The sequence below is a fragment of the Elephantulus edwardii genome, unplaced genomic scaffold, assembly GCF_000299155.1.
Source record: "Elephantulus edwardii isolate Elephantulus edwardi_28Jun2011 unplaced genomic scaffold, EleEdw1.0 scaffold00031, whole genome shotgun sequence".
NCBI lineage: Eukaryota > Metazoa > Chordata > Mammalia > Macroscelidea > Macroscelididae > Elephantulus > Elephantulus edwardii.
Genome location: NW_006399781.1, coordinates 166,511 through 179,048, shown reverse-complemented (window position 1 = coordinate 179,048; position 12,538 = coordinate 166,511). Strand labels below are relative to the sequence as shown.

The following is a 12,538-nucleotide window of genomic DNA, read 5'->3' as shown; positions in this document are numbered from 1 at the left end:
AACAATCTCAATCTCTTCACCATCCATCCTGACCCTTCCAATTGGTCCAGTGGTGAGAATCTTTGTCTTCTTGACATTGAGCCTCAGTCCATACTGAAGGCTGCAGTCCTTGACCCTCTGCAGCAAGTGCATGGATTGAATTATGTCTCTCAAAAATAGCGTTGCAAATTCTCTTTGCCTGTGGTTTTAATCCTATAAGGGAATGGATTGTCTGTTATGTAAATGAAGAAGGATTAGTATAGCCTTAGTTTCGCTGACTACACAAAGGCATTTGACTGTGTGGATCACAACAAACTATGGCTGACTCTGAAAAGAATAAGAATCCCAGAACACTTTGCTAATGCAAAACTTATACTTGGACCAAGAGGCAGTCGCCAGAACAGAGCAAGGAAACACTGTATTTAAAAACACTGGTTCAAAATTGGGAAGGGTGTACGCCAGGGATGTATCCTATCTCTATACTTTTTCAATCTATATGCAGAACAGATTATCCGGGAGGCTGGGCTCTATGAAGAGAAATGTGGCATCAGGAGTAGAAGATTCATCAACAATCTGTGACATGCATATGACACAACACTGCTCTGCTTGCTGAAACTGAGGAGGACCTGAAACACTTGCTGCAAAAGGTCAAGGACTACAGCCTTCAATAAGGATTGAAGTTCAACATCAAGAAAACAAAGATTCTCACCACTGGGCCAATTAGCAGTATCATGGTAGATGATAAGGAAATTGAGACTGTTAACAGCTTTAGTTTGTTTGGCTCCACAAGCAACACTCTTGGCACAAGCAGCCAGGACATTGGTATTGCATTGTAAAGGTCGACTGTTAGGGACCTCTCCTGAGTACTGAAGAGCAACGAAGTCAGTCTGGAGACTAAGGTGCACCTGATTCATGCCATTAACTTGCTATGCATCAGAAAGCTAGACAATGCCAAGGGATGATCAAGGAGACTTGATGCCTTTAAGCTGTGGTGCTGGAGAATAGTATTGTTATATACCATGGAGTGCTAGGAGAACAAACAGGTTCTTCCTAAAGAGGGTGAAACAACATCTTGACCCAACCTCTGAGATATAAGAGATTACATAGGCAAGCAGAGGAGTTGTTTCTTCTTGTTGTTTTTATGTACTGTCAAGTTGACTGCAATTCATAATGACCCTGTTCTATCCTGTGCCAATCTTATTGTCTCTGACACACCTACCCCCATTACACCAGACATTGAATCAATCCATCTCTCAAGGGTCTTCTTCTCCTGCTCTGTCCCTCCGCCTCCCAGGCATGATGTCCCCTCTCCAAGGACTGGCCCCTCCTTGCAACATGCCCAAAGTATGTCAGATGACACTTTAGAATCTTTGCCTGCAAGGAGCATCCTGTTCTAACCCTATCAAGGACAAACCTGTTCGTTCTCTTAAGCAGTTCATGGTATATTCACTTCAAGCAAGGTTATGTCAGCTGCATAATGCAGGTTGTTGATGAGTCTTCCTCCAATCCTCATGCCACATTCTTCTTTATAAAGTCCAGTTTCTCAAATTATTTGCTCAGCATACAGATTGTGTAGGTATGAGAATGGATACCTTTCTTAATTTTAAACTATGCACTGACTGAAATTGTTAACAGTTTCGGTTTGCTTGGCTCCACAATCAACACTCTTGGTACCAGCAGCCATGAAATAAAAAGACTAATTGCATTAGGGAAAGTCAGCAGTCAGGGACCTCTCCAGAGTATTGAAGAGCAACGATGTCAGTCTGGAGACTAAAGCATCCCTGAGTCTGACTAAGTGTGTAATTGTGTCTTCACAATTACTTGCTATGCATCAGAAAGCTGGACAATGATTAAGGATGATAGAAGGAGAATTGATGCATTTGGGCTGTGGTGCTAGAGAAGAGTACTGAATATACCGTGGACTGCTAGGAGAACAAACAGGTTTATTCTAGAGAAAGTTAAATCAGCCTGCTCCTTGGAGGCAAGAATTCTGAAGATTTATCTGATGTACATTGGACATGTTGCATGGAGGGGCCAGGCCTTGGGAGGGACATTATGCTTGGGAGGGTGGAGGGACAGTACAAGAGAGGAAGACCTCAAAACAACTATGAGACATCATCTCACCCCAGTAAGAATAGCAAAATTTTACAAAACAGCAAACTTCAAAGGCTGGTGAGGTTGTGGAGAAACTGGAACCCTTATTCAGTGTTGGTGAGAGTGTAAAATGGTACAACCACTATGGAAGGCTCTACGGAGCTTTCTCAAAAAGTTGCAAATAGAAATGCCATTTGATCTAGCAATTCCACTACTAGGAATTTACTCTAAATAAACCATAACCACCACTCAAGCAGATATATGCACACCCATGTTTATTGTGTCTTTGTTCACAATCGCAAAGAGCTGGAAACAAACCAAGTACCCATCAACAAACGAATGGATAGAGAGGCTGTTCCACACAATGGAATACTATGCAGCATTGAAAAACAAGGAACTCATGAAATATTATGCAAAACAGATGACCCTGGAGGACATTATTCTGAGTGAAAGATCTCAGTCACAAAAAGACAAATATTGCATAGGGCCACTGTTGTGAAATGGGACTGACATCGGGGTTGAGTGAAGGCAGAGAAGGAGGTGAAGGATGATGTATACTACATTGAAACATATGAGGGAGAGAACTGTTTAAAAGGGATATATGATTGGGTATTATTGTCATGACAGGAGTCCAGAACAAAAGCTGCATAGTGGAGAGGACTTGGAGGGAGGGATGCATAATAATGAAAGGGTTGTTCTTTTACTATTCAAGGAGAAGAGTGAATTGGGGGGAAGGCAGCAGGGAGAAAAGTGCAACAATGAATTACTGGAAACACTAAGTCTCTGTAAACTTTCATTAAAATAAATTAAAAAAGGAAGAAAAAAAAGGAGAGAGATGGATTGACTCAGTGACTGGGGTAATGGGGATAAGTGTGTCAGAGATGATATGGTTGACTCAGGACAGAACTGGGTTCAGAGCTGTCAAACATAGGGTCACTATAAGGCACAAGTTACTCAATGGCACATAACAACAACAACATTGCTTCCCTGCTCTGTTCAGACAGCAGTTCTTGGTCTAGGTACAGGTTTCCTAAAAGCATAATTAAGTGCTCTGGAATTCCCATTCCCCTTGATGTTAGCCATAATTTGTTATGAGCCACACAGTCAAGTGACCTTTCATGGTCAGATGAGGTAAAATAGATGTCAAGACACATGGAGATTGTCAAAGAACTAGGAAGCAGAGGTTGAAAGGACAGAGGCCTTCCTCCAGAGCTAACAGAAAAACAGACTTCCCCTAAAGCTCTGGATTTGAAGTTCTAAGTTTTGGAAGTAATTTGTTTGTTAAAAGAATCCATTTGTGGTATTTGTGTTAAAGCAGCACAAAATAACTAAAATAGAATTTGGTACCAAGAATTAGTGGTGTCTCTCTAATAGCTAAAGTGTGGGAGGGGACTTGGAGTTGGGTAACGGGTAGAAACTGCAAGGATTTTAAGGTGTCTAATCTTAACTGCTGGAAGCAGGAGCGGCATCCACTTCCAAAATGGCTTGCCTCCGGAAACTCTATGTACGAACAGTGCTCAGGCTGTTCATTCATAGGGTGGCTATGAGTCGTCTACGACTCGAAGGCATTAAACAACAACAATCTTAAATGTTGTTGTTGTGTGCCATCGAATCAGAACGAACTCATAGTTGACCCTCCAGTGAGTTTTCAGAGGTAGTAAATCACATGGGAGGGGATTGCTTATCCTTCTTTATTTGGAGCAGCTTGTGGATTTAACTGCTTGCCTTTAGGATTGCAGCACTGCTTCTTACCATTAAGCCATCAGAGACCCTTAATAGTGAAAGGTAGGGGAGTGAATAGTAAATGAGTAGGGAGCTCTGGTGACTTGGTGGTAAGGAGTTGCACTGCCAAACTAAAGACACACAGTTAGAATCCACCAGCTACTCTGAAGGAAAAAGATGGGTAATCTCCTCCTATACTGCCTTTGAAAAAATCCACTGGTAGAGAGGTCTGGTGGCTTAGAGGTAAGGAATTTAAAGCCCACTGGAGGGGTCAATTATGAGTCAGTTCTGACATAACAACATAACAAAAGTAAATGAGTAGGGAATTGCACTGACAACTCCAAGGCAGGAAGTTCAAATCTACCAGCTGCTTCATGAAATAAAGGTAGGCCATCTCTTCCTGTATAATTTATGTTGTTGTTGTTATGTGCTGTCGAGTCGCTTGCGACTCATGGCGACCCTATGTACAACAGCCCTAAATTCTGCTCTGTCCTGTGCCAATCACACTGTCTCCAACACACCCACCCTGATTATCCCAGTCACTGAATCAATACACTTCATAGAGGGTCTTCCCCTCCTGTGCTGTCCCTCTACCCTATCAAGCATGATGTCCCTCTTCAAGGACCGGCCCCTCCTTACAACATGACCAAAGGATGTTAGACGAAGCCTCAGAATTCTCGACTCCAAGGAGCAGCCCGGTTAACCCTCTCAAGGATGAATCAGTTTGTTTTCTTGGCAGTCCATGGTACACTCAATACTCTTCTCCAGCACCACAGCTCAAAGGCATGAAATCTCCTTCTATTCTCCCTGGTCATTGTCTAACTCTTTGATGCATAACAAGTGATTGCAAAGACCATGGCCTGTATTAGACGCACCTTAGTCTCCAGAGAGACACCATTGCTCTTCAGTACTTTGGAGAGGTCCCTAACAGCAGACTTTCCCATGGCAATGCGCCTTTTAATTAACTGGCTGCTGGTGCCAAAAGTGTTGACTGTGGAGCCAAGCAAACTAAAACTGTGAACAGTCTCAATCTCTTCACCATCCATTCTGATGCTGCCTATTGGTCCAGTGGTGGGAATCTTTGTCATCTTGTTATTCAGCTTCAATCCATATTGAAGGCTGCAGTCCTTGACCCTTTGCAACAAGCACTTCAGGTCCTCCTCAGTTTCAGCATGTATAATTTGTAGCTTTTGAAAATCCACTGGAAGCTCAGCTATGAGTCAATTTTGGCTTAGCAACAATGAACAGCAACAAGAGTAAAAGTTTTGATTGCCTTAAAGAGGCTGTTGGTAAAATTACAGAGACTAAAGGCAAAATAAGGGAGCTTTGGTGGCCTAGTAGTAAGACGCTGTGTTGCTATCCCAAAGGCACATGGTTTAAATTCACCAGTTGCTCTGAGACAGAACGGTGGGCAATCTTCTCCCATATGATTTATAGGCTCTAAAAACTCACTGGAGAGTCCACTATGGATCATTTCCACTCAGAGGCACACAACAACAGACAAAAGGCAATACGAGGGAGCTCTAGAGGCCAAGTGGTAAGGAAGTGTGTAGCTAACCCTAAAGGAACATGGTTTGAGTCCACCAGCTGTTCCTCAAGGTAGGAATCTCGTGTGATTTAGTGCCTCTGAAAACCTATTGGATGGTTAGCTATGGGTTGGTTCCAACTTCATAGTACCCAACAATAACAAAGGCAACACTGGTGAAAGTTCAGAAGGGAGTGAAAAGAACTCCAGAGAAATTCTCTGTGGTATTAGAGAATACACACAATATCAGCAATAGAATGTTGCCTGAGCTGTGGACATTCAATTTGCTTCAGGTAGGATCGAAAATACACTCAAAACAACTATGAGATATCATCTCATCCCCGTCAGAATAGCAAAATTTAACAGAACAGCAAGCAACAAATGCTGGCAAGGTTGTGGAGAAACTGGAACCCTTTTTTACTGTTGGTGGGAGTATGAAATGGTGCAACCACTGTGGAAGACGGTATGGCGCTTTCTCAAAAAGTTGCAAATAGAGATACCATTTGACCCAGCAATTCCACTACTGGGAATATACCCCAAAAATACCATAACTGCCACCCAAGCAGATATATGCACACCCATGTTTATTGCGGCTTTGTTCACAATAGCAAGGAGTTGGAAACAACCTAAGTGTCCATCAACAAACGAATGGATAGAGAAGCTGTGGTATATTCACACAATGGAATAGTATGCTGCATTGAAAAACAAGGAACTCATGCAATATTATTCAAAGTGGGTGACCCTGGAGGACATAATGCTGAGTGAAAGAAATATCTCAATCACAAAAAGACAAATACTGTATGGTGCCACTGTAGTAAAACAGGACTGACATCGGGGTTTGGGGGAGACTGAGAAAGATGGGATAAATTACATATACTGCATTGAAACAGATGAGGGAGAAAACTGTCTAAAAGGGATATGTGATTAGGTATTTTTGTCATGATAGGAGTCCAGAGCGAAGGCTGCATAGTGGAATGGACCTGGGGGAGGGTTTATAAAACAATGAAAGAATTATTCCTTTACTTTTCAAAGAGAAGAGCGAATTGGGGGCAGGGAGGAGTGGGCAGAGAGAAAAGTGCAACAGTGACTGAATGGAAATCCTCAGTCTCTGTAAACTTTCATTAAAATTAATAATAATAAAAAAATTTAAAAAGAGAAATAAAAAAAAGAAAGTACACACACACGTTGTGTGATTGGACAAGGTAGAAAGGATGATGCTCTTAGTGTCAAAGACCATCTCTTTACCACTTACAGTAACACGCAAGAAGAAAGAGATGACCTTAAAAATGAACTATGCGGAGAGACCCTGTGGGCCGTGGCGGCGCTCTTCCTTTCTGATCCACCATCCACGGTGGGACCACCACCAAGACGCAGATTTTCGTAAAAACCCTCACGGGGAAGACCATCATGCTCGAGGCTGAATCCTCGGGCAAAATTGAGAATATCAATGCCAACATCCAGGATAAGGAAGGAATTCCTCCTGATCAGCCAACACATATCTTCGCTAGAAAGCAGCTGGAAGATGGGCGGACCCTGTCTATCTACAACATCCAAAAGGAGTACACTCTTCGCCTTGCCTTGAGAGTTCGTGGTGGTGCTAAGGAAAGGAAGAAGTCTTACACCACTCCCAAGAAGAATAAGCGTAAGAGAAAGAAGGTCAGGCTGTTTGTTCTGAGATATTATAAGGTGGATGAGAATGGCAAGATTAGTTGCCTTCGTTGGCAGTGTCCTTCAGATGAATGGGGTGCTGGAGTTTTTATGGCCAGCCACTTTCATATACACTACTGCGGCAAGTGCTATCTGACCTAGTGCTTCAACAAACCAGAGGACAAGTAATTATGAGTTCATAAAATATATGAATTTTTTTTAAAAAATGAACTGTGTGTGAGAAGTTCTGGTGGCCTAGTGCTAAGAAGCTGCACTGCAATCCTAAAGGCACCTCGTTCAAATCCACGAGCTCCTGCACAAAAGAAGGATGGGCAATCTTCCTCTAAAAACCTGCTAGAGAGTCAGTTATGGGTCGATTCCAACCTGATAGCACACAACAACAATAACATCAGTGCTACTATAACAGAAATACCATAAATGGTATCTTTAACAACAATGAACTGTGCAAAATAAAAACATAATTTAAAGATTTGGAAAACACTTATAAATCAAGGGTACAGGTCCTAGAATGTTCACCAAGGATGTGGTTATGCAACTTTTCAAGAGATTAAGATCATAGCTGATAGATCCAACCAAATACCACAGCAGAAAATCCATCTGGTTTTACCGAAGTGGGAATTGAAAGAATGAAAAGAAGTCTGTATGCTGCCTGGAATCCTATAGACAGAAAACAGACCAAAGGAGCTGTATCTGTTAGCTTCCAAGGAAAAGATGAATATCTGTGGAGAAGCTTGATGATAGCAAGACTGCTCAGTTTCAAACAGTGTTGCCATGTTCTCCTGGATTCCAAAGAGTGGAGCCATCATTTCCTACAAGTCACAAGCAACTTTGCCCTCAGTAGTAGAGATGGGACTTCAAGCAAGGTGTACCAGGGGGGAGGGTGCTGCCTAAAGGTGAAGGGAGTAGGGCTTCCATGCCCAAGAGGTACATGAATAGAGAGCCTGCAGGGCCAAGGAGGTGGAATTCCCACTCATATGGAGTTAGAGCATAGACCTGCCCAAAGCCAAGGAAGCAAAGAAGCCATTCCAGAAGGCCTGAAAAGTTGACCTGAAGGACAAGATTGGTGGGGCCCTCACTCAGAAAACAGAAGATGTGATCAGCAGCTCAGAGTCTAGAGGACAGGGCCATTGCCCAAATAATCACAGAGAACAGAAGATTACTTTCAAGCCTTCACATTGTTCTGCTGGATCATGGACTTCCTTGGTGCCCATTATTTCTTCTTTCTCTTCAATTTCTTCCACTTGAAATGAGAAGTCAACCTTACCTGCCTGTCTTACCATTGTATATTACAAGCAGATAAAATGTAATCTAGATTTTACAGATTCTAATGAAGAAGAATTGTTTGACCCAAGATGAAATAAGCCTCATGTCTCCCTAATCCTTTATTTAGATGATTTAGAAGAGGAGATGTTGAACTTGAAATTGATTGACTTTTGAAATTATGTAGTGAGGTAAATGTGGTTTTTATGTGGCAAGGACAGCAAGTTTTGAGAGCCAAAGGGATGGACTATTAGGAATTGAACTGTGCTCCTCCAAAATATGTGTGGTATATCCTACTGGACCAATTGGCAGCATCAGGATGGATGGCGAAGAGATTGAGATTGTTCACAGCTTCAGTTTGCTTGGCTCCACAGTCAGCACTCTTGGCACCAGCAGTCAGGAAATCAAAAAGCGTATTGCGATGGGAAAGTCTGCTGTTAGGGACCTCTCTAAAGTACTCAAGAGCAATCGTGTCTCTCTGGAGACTAAGGTATGCCTGATACAGGCCATGGTCTTTGCAATCACTTGTTATGCATCAGAGAGTTGGACAATGACTAGGGAGGATAGAAGGAGGAAGAATTGATGCCTTTGAGCTGTGGTGCTGAAGAAGAGTACTGAATGTACCATAGACTGCCAAGAAAACAAACAGATTCATCCTGGAGAGGATTAAACCAAGCAACTCCTTGGAGGCAAGGATTCTGGGGCTTCGTCTGACATACTTTGGGCATGTTGCCAGGAGGGACGGGTCCTTGGAGAGGGACGTCATGCTTGGGAGGGTGGAGGGATGGCGCAGGAGGAGAAGACCCTTTATGAGATGGATTGATTCAGTGACTGGGGTAATCGGGATGGGTGTGTCGGAGGCAGTGCGATTGGCACAGAATAGAGCAGGGTTTGGGGCTGTTGTGCATAAGGTCACTATGAGTCGCAGACAACTCGACGGCACATAACAACAACAACATCCTAATCTTTACGAACAAATATGTCTTCGAGAAGGTGCAACCAGATTACTCCTTGGAGGTAAAGATGATGAAGCTTTGTCTCACATACTTGGGCATGTTGCTAGGAGAGGCTATTCCCTGGAGACGGACATCATGCTTGGAAAAGAAGAGGGACAGTGAGGGAGAGAGAGGAAGACCCTCAACGAGATGGGTTGACACAGTGACTCCAGGAATGGGCTTGATTGTGTCAGAGGTTGTGAGAATGGCACAGGACAGGATAGGGTTCCTAGGCTCACTGAGTTATGCTCAATTTGATGACACCTAACAACAAAAACATGTCTATTTGTATTTTATTTATTTTGCAAAGGCATTTGACTATGAGGATCGTAACAAATTATGAGAAGAATGGGCATTCCAGAATACTTAATTATGCTCATGAGAAACCTATACACAGACCAAGAAGCTGTGTCTGGACAGAGCAAGGGAACACTGCACAGTTTAAAATCAAGAAAGGTGTGTGTCAGGGCTATGTCCTTTCTCCGTATCTATTCAATCTATATGCCTAGCATGTCCTCTGAGAAGCCGGACTATATGAAGAAGAATGTGGCGTCAGGATTGGTAGAAGACTCATCATCAACCTGTCCTATGCAGATGACACAACCTTGCTTGCTGAAAGTATGGAGGACTTTGAAATGTTTGCTGCAGAAGATCAATGACTAAAACTTGAATACAGACTGCATCTCAACATAAAGGAAACAAAAATCATCACCACTGGGCCAATAGACAACATAACGCTATATGGAGAAAAGATTGAAGTTGTTAACAATTTCATCTTACATGGACCCACAATAGAAACTCTAGGTACTAGCAGTCAGTAAATCAAAAGTCCAGTTGCATTGGGAAAATCTGCTGTCAAAGACCTCTCCAATTGCTTAACAACAGGATGTATTTTTAAAGACTAAGGGGCATTTGACCCTTGATTAACTAAGGTGACATGATCTTTTCAAGTGCTTGTTATACAATAAGAGAGAAGAGGACAGCTAGAGTAAAAAAAAAAAAAAAAAAGTACCTAGACATACAGATATCTCCAGAGAAGTAGAAAGCAGATATTGTATAGAAAATCACTTTCTTCCATAGATAGAAGCTTCATCAAGTACATGCTTTGTGTTTGGACTACGAGTCTCCTAACTGTGAGATAAAACTTTCTGTCTGTTACAGCCATCCACATGTGATAGATACTTGTGTTGGTGTAGTACTGAATAACTACAATGTTTCACTAGTATGAATTAGATTTTCAGTAGTGCATTATTTCAGAAGTGGATGACCCGTCCTGCTTCCTACCTCATCTTAGTCTGGAAGCCCTCTGAAGCCTGCCCACCATGGTGACCCTGTTATTTGAAACACCGGTGGCATAGTTTTCAGCAAAACAACAAGCCACTAGGGCATAACAAACATAACAAACTGAAAGATGAGTGGTGGATTTGCATACAGACAACCAAAAGACAACTCTTTCTTGGAAGAAATAACAGCCTTCTTTAAGCAAGGATGATAACATTTCTCTTGACATATTCTGGGCATGTTATTAGGGAGGGGCCAATTCCTGGCAAAGGCCATTATGCCTGAGAATGTGGGAGGTCATTAAAGGTGAGGAAGACCCTCAGTGAGATGGGTTGATGCAGCAACTGGAATAATAGGTTTCAGCAGAGCAGAAATTGTGAGGATGGCACAAGATTTCATTCTATTGTACACTGGATCTCTAGGAGCTGGAGTGGAGACAATTGTACCTTACAACAGACAGCTACAATAAGAACATATGTGGTATTTCCTAACAGAGGCAATTTCACAGAAAAGATCTTATCTCACACAATTCAAAAGCAAGCATCACAAATTAGGGTGCTGGGATTACAGGAAAGCCCCCTGAGAACAGCACTCAGATTAATCTGTTGTTATGTGCTATCAGGTCGCCTGCGACTCACAGCTACCCTACAGAGCAGCTCTGAAACCTGCCCTGTCCTGTCCTGAGCCAGGACACTGACTCTGAGACAACAACCCCCATTGCCCCAGTTAATGTATCAATCCATTTCATTGGGGTCTACCTCTCTTGGGCTGTCCTTCCAGGATTCCAAGCATGATGTCCTTCTCTAAGGATTGGTCCCTCCTTTTATAGGACATAAAACAGAGCTTCTCTGAATTTGATCCAAGAGAATCTTAACACCCAGAAAAAGAATAATCATTCCCCTGTTATGATTCTGACTAGGAAACACAAGTGCAATTAGGGATGAAGGTTATTTTAGTAAAATAAATGGGTATTCTCATTTGTCTTCTGAGGCTCAGTATGTGCAAGGCTGAAACAGATATTTTGTCTCCAAAATTTCTCTGGTAGGACCCTGCCCTTCACTTTCAATAGGATTGTATTTGAGAACATGAGCCTAGTGAGTTAGCAATCTACATATCAGTGACTGGTAACCACGAGGATGGACCTCAGGCTCCACCATTAAAACAGGACACATCACCCACCATAATCACCCATTCAAACCATCAGGCTTCAAAATGTTAATAGTGCTTCTCTCTCTCTCTCTCCTTTTTTCCTACACATCAACATTATCTTTGGGGAAACTACTAATTGCTTGATCACTTAGAAACATTACTGTGCTCTTAGGAAATTTTTCCTAGTAATGAAATCTTCTCATCAGCTCCACTTTCAGATTTTCACTATGTGCTTTTTCTTTTTACAAGTAAATATCCATTTTGGAAAAAAATTTGCAGCAGATGCAACAAACTGAAATACAATATTCTTGGAAGCTACTTTGGATAATAAGCAAGCCTCCTTTTTAAATACTGAAACCTTCTTGTAGCAAATTCTCTGTTCAAACCCACTCTTCAGAAATGCTCTTGTATGTACTTAATTCTCAAATATTTTTATAAGTTAATCTTTAGGCTTGTTGCAATTGCTCAGGTTTGCAATGCCTTTATCTAGAAATGGGTTTAAGAAAATAGGACTTTGATCAAGTATTTTTCCAATATTTGCAGTTTGTGTGTAAGTGCTGCTAAGTTATATTTCCCTTTGCCGTCTCTAAAATAGACTATTTCAGTGTTTTCCATTAGATGTGCCGGAATACTAGCAACATGTTTCCAGCAAACAAACTTAACCAGCTTTTAAAGCCCGACAATGCCTGCTAAGTGCTAGTGCCCAGGAACAAGACAGAAAAGAATCTAAAGAAAGAAAATTAATTTGGAGGGATTCCAGCTGGGGTCCAGGTAAGGCTCTGCCACTCTGTGTGTCTCTAGCTAAACAATCTGGTCCCACAGAAATTCCACTTTCCTATCTGCCAAAGGGACACAAAACATCACA

The 12,538-nt window shown here is 42.1% G+C and overlaps 1 pseudogene; it reads left to right on the top strand.

Annotated features, from left to right (window-relative positions):
• Window positions 1-7,156, top strand: part of LOC102863733 — a 56,261-nt pseudogene extending 49,105 nt beyond the window's left edge.
• Window positions 7,157-12,538: the final 5,382 nt, after the last annotated feature.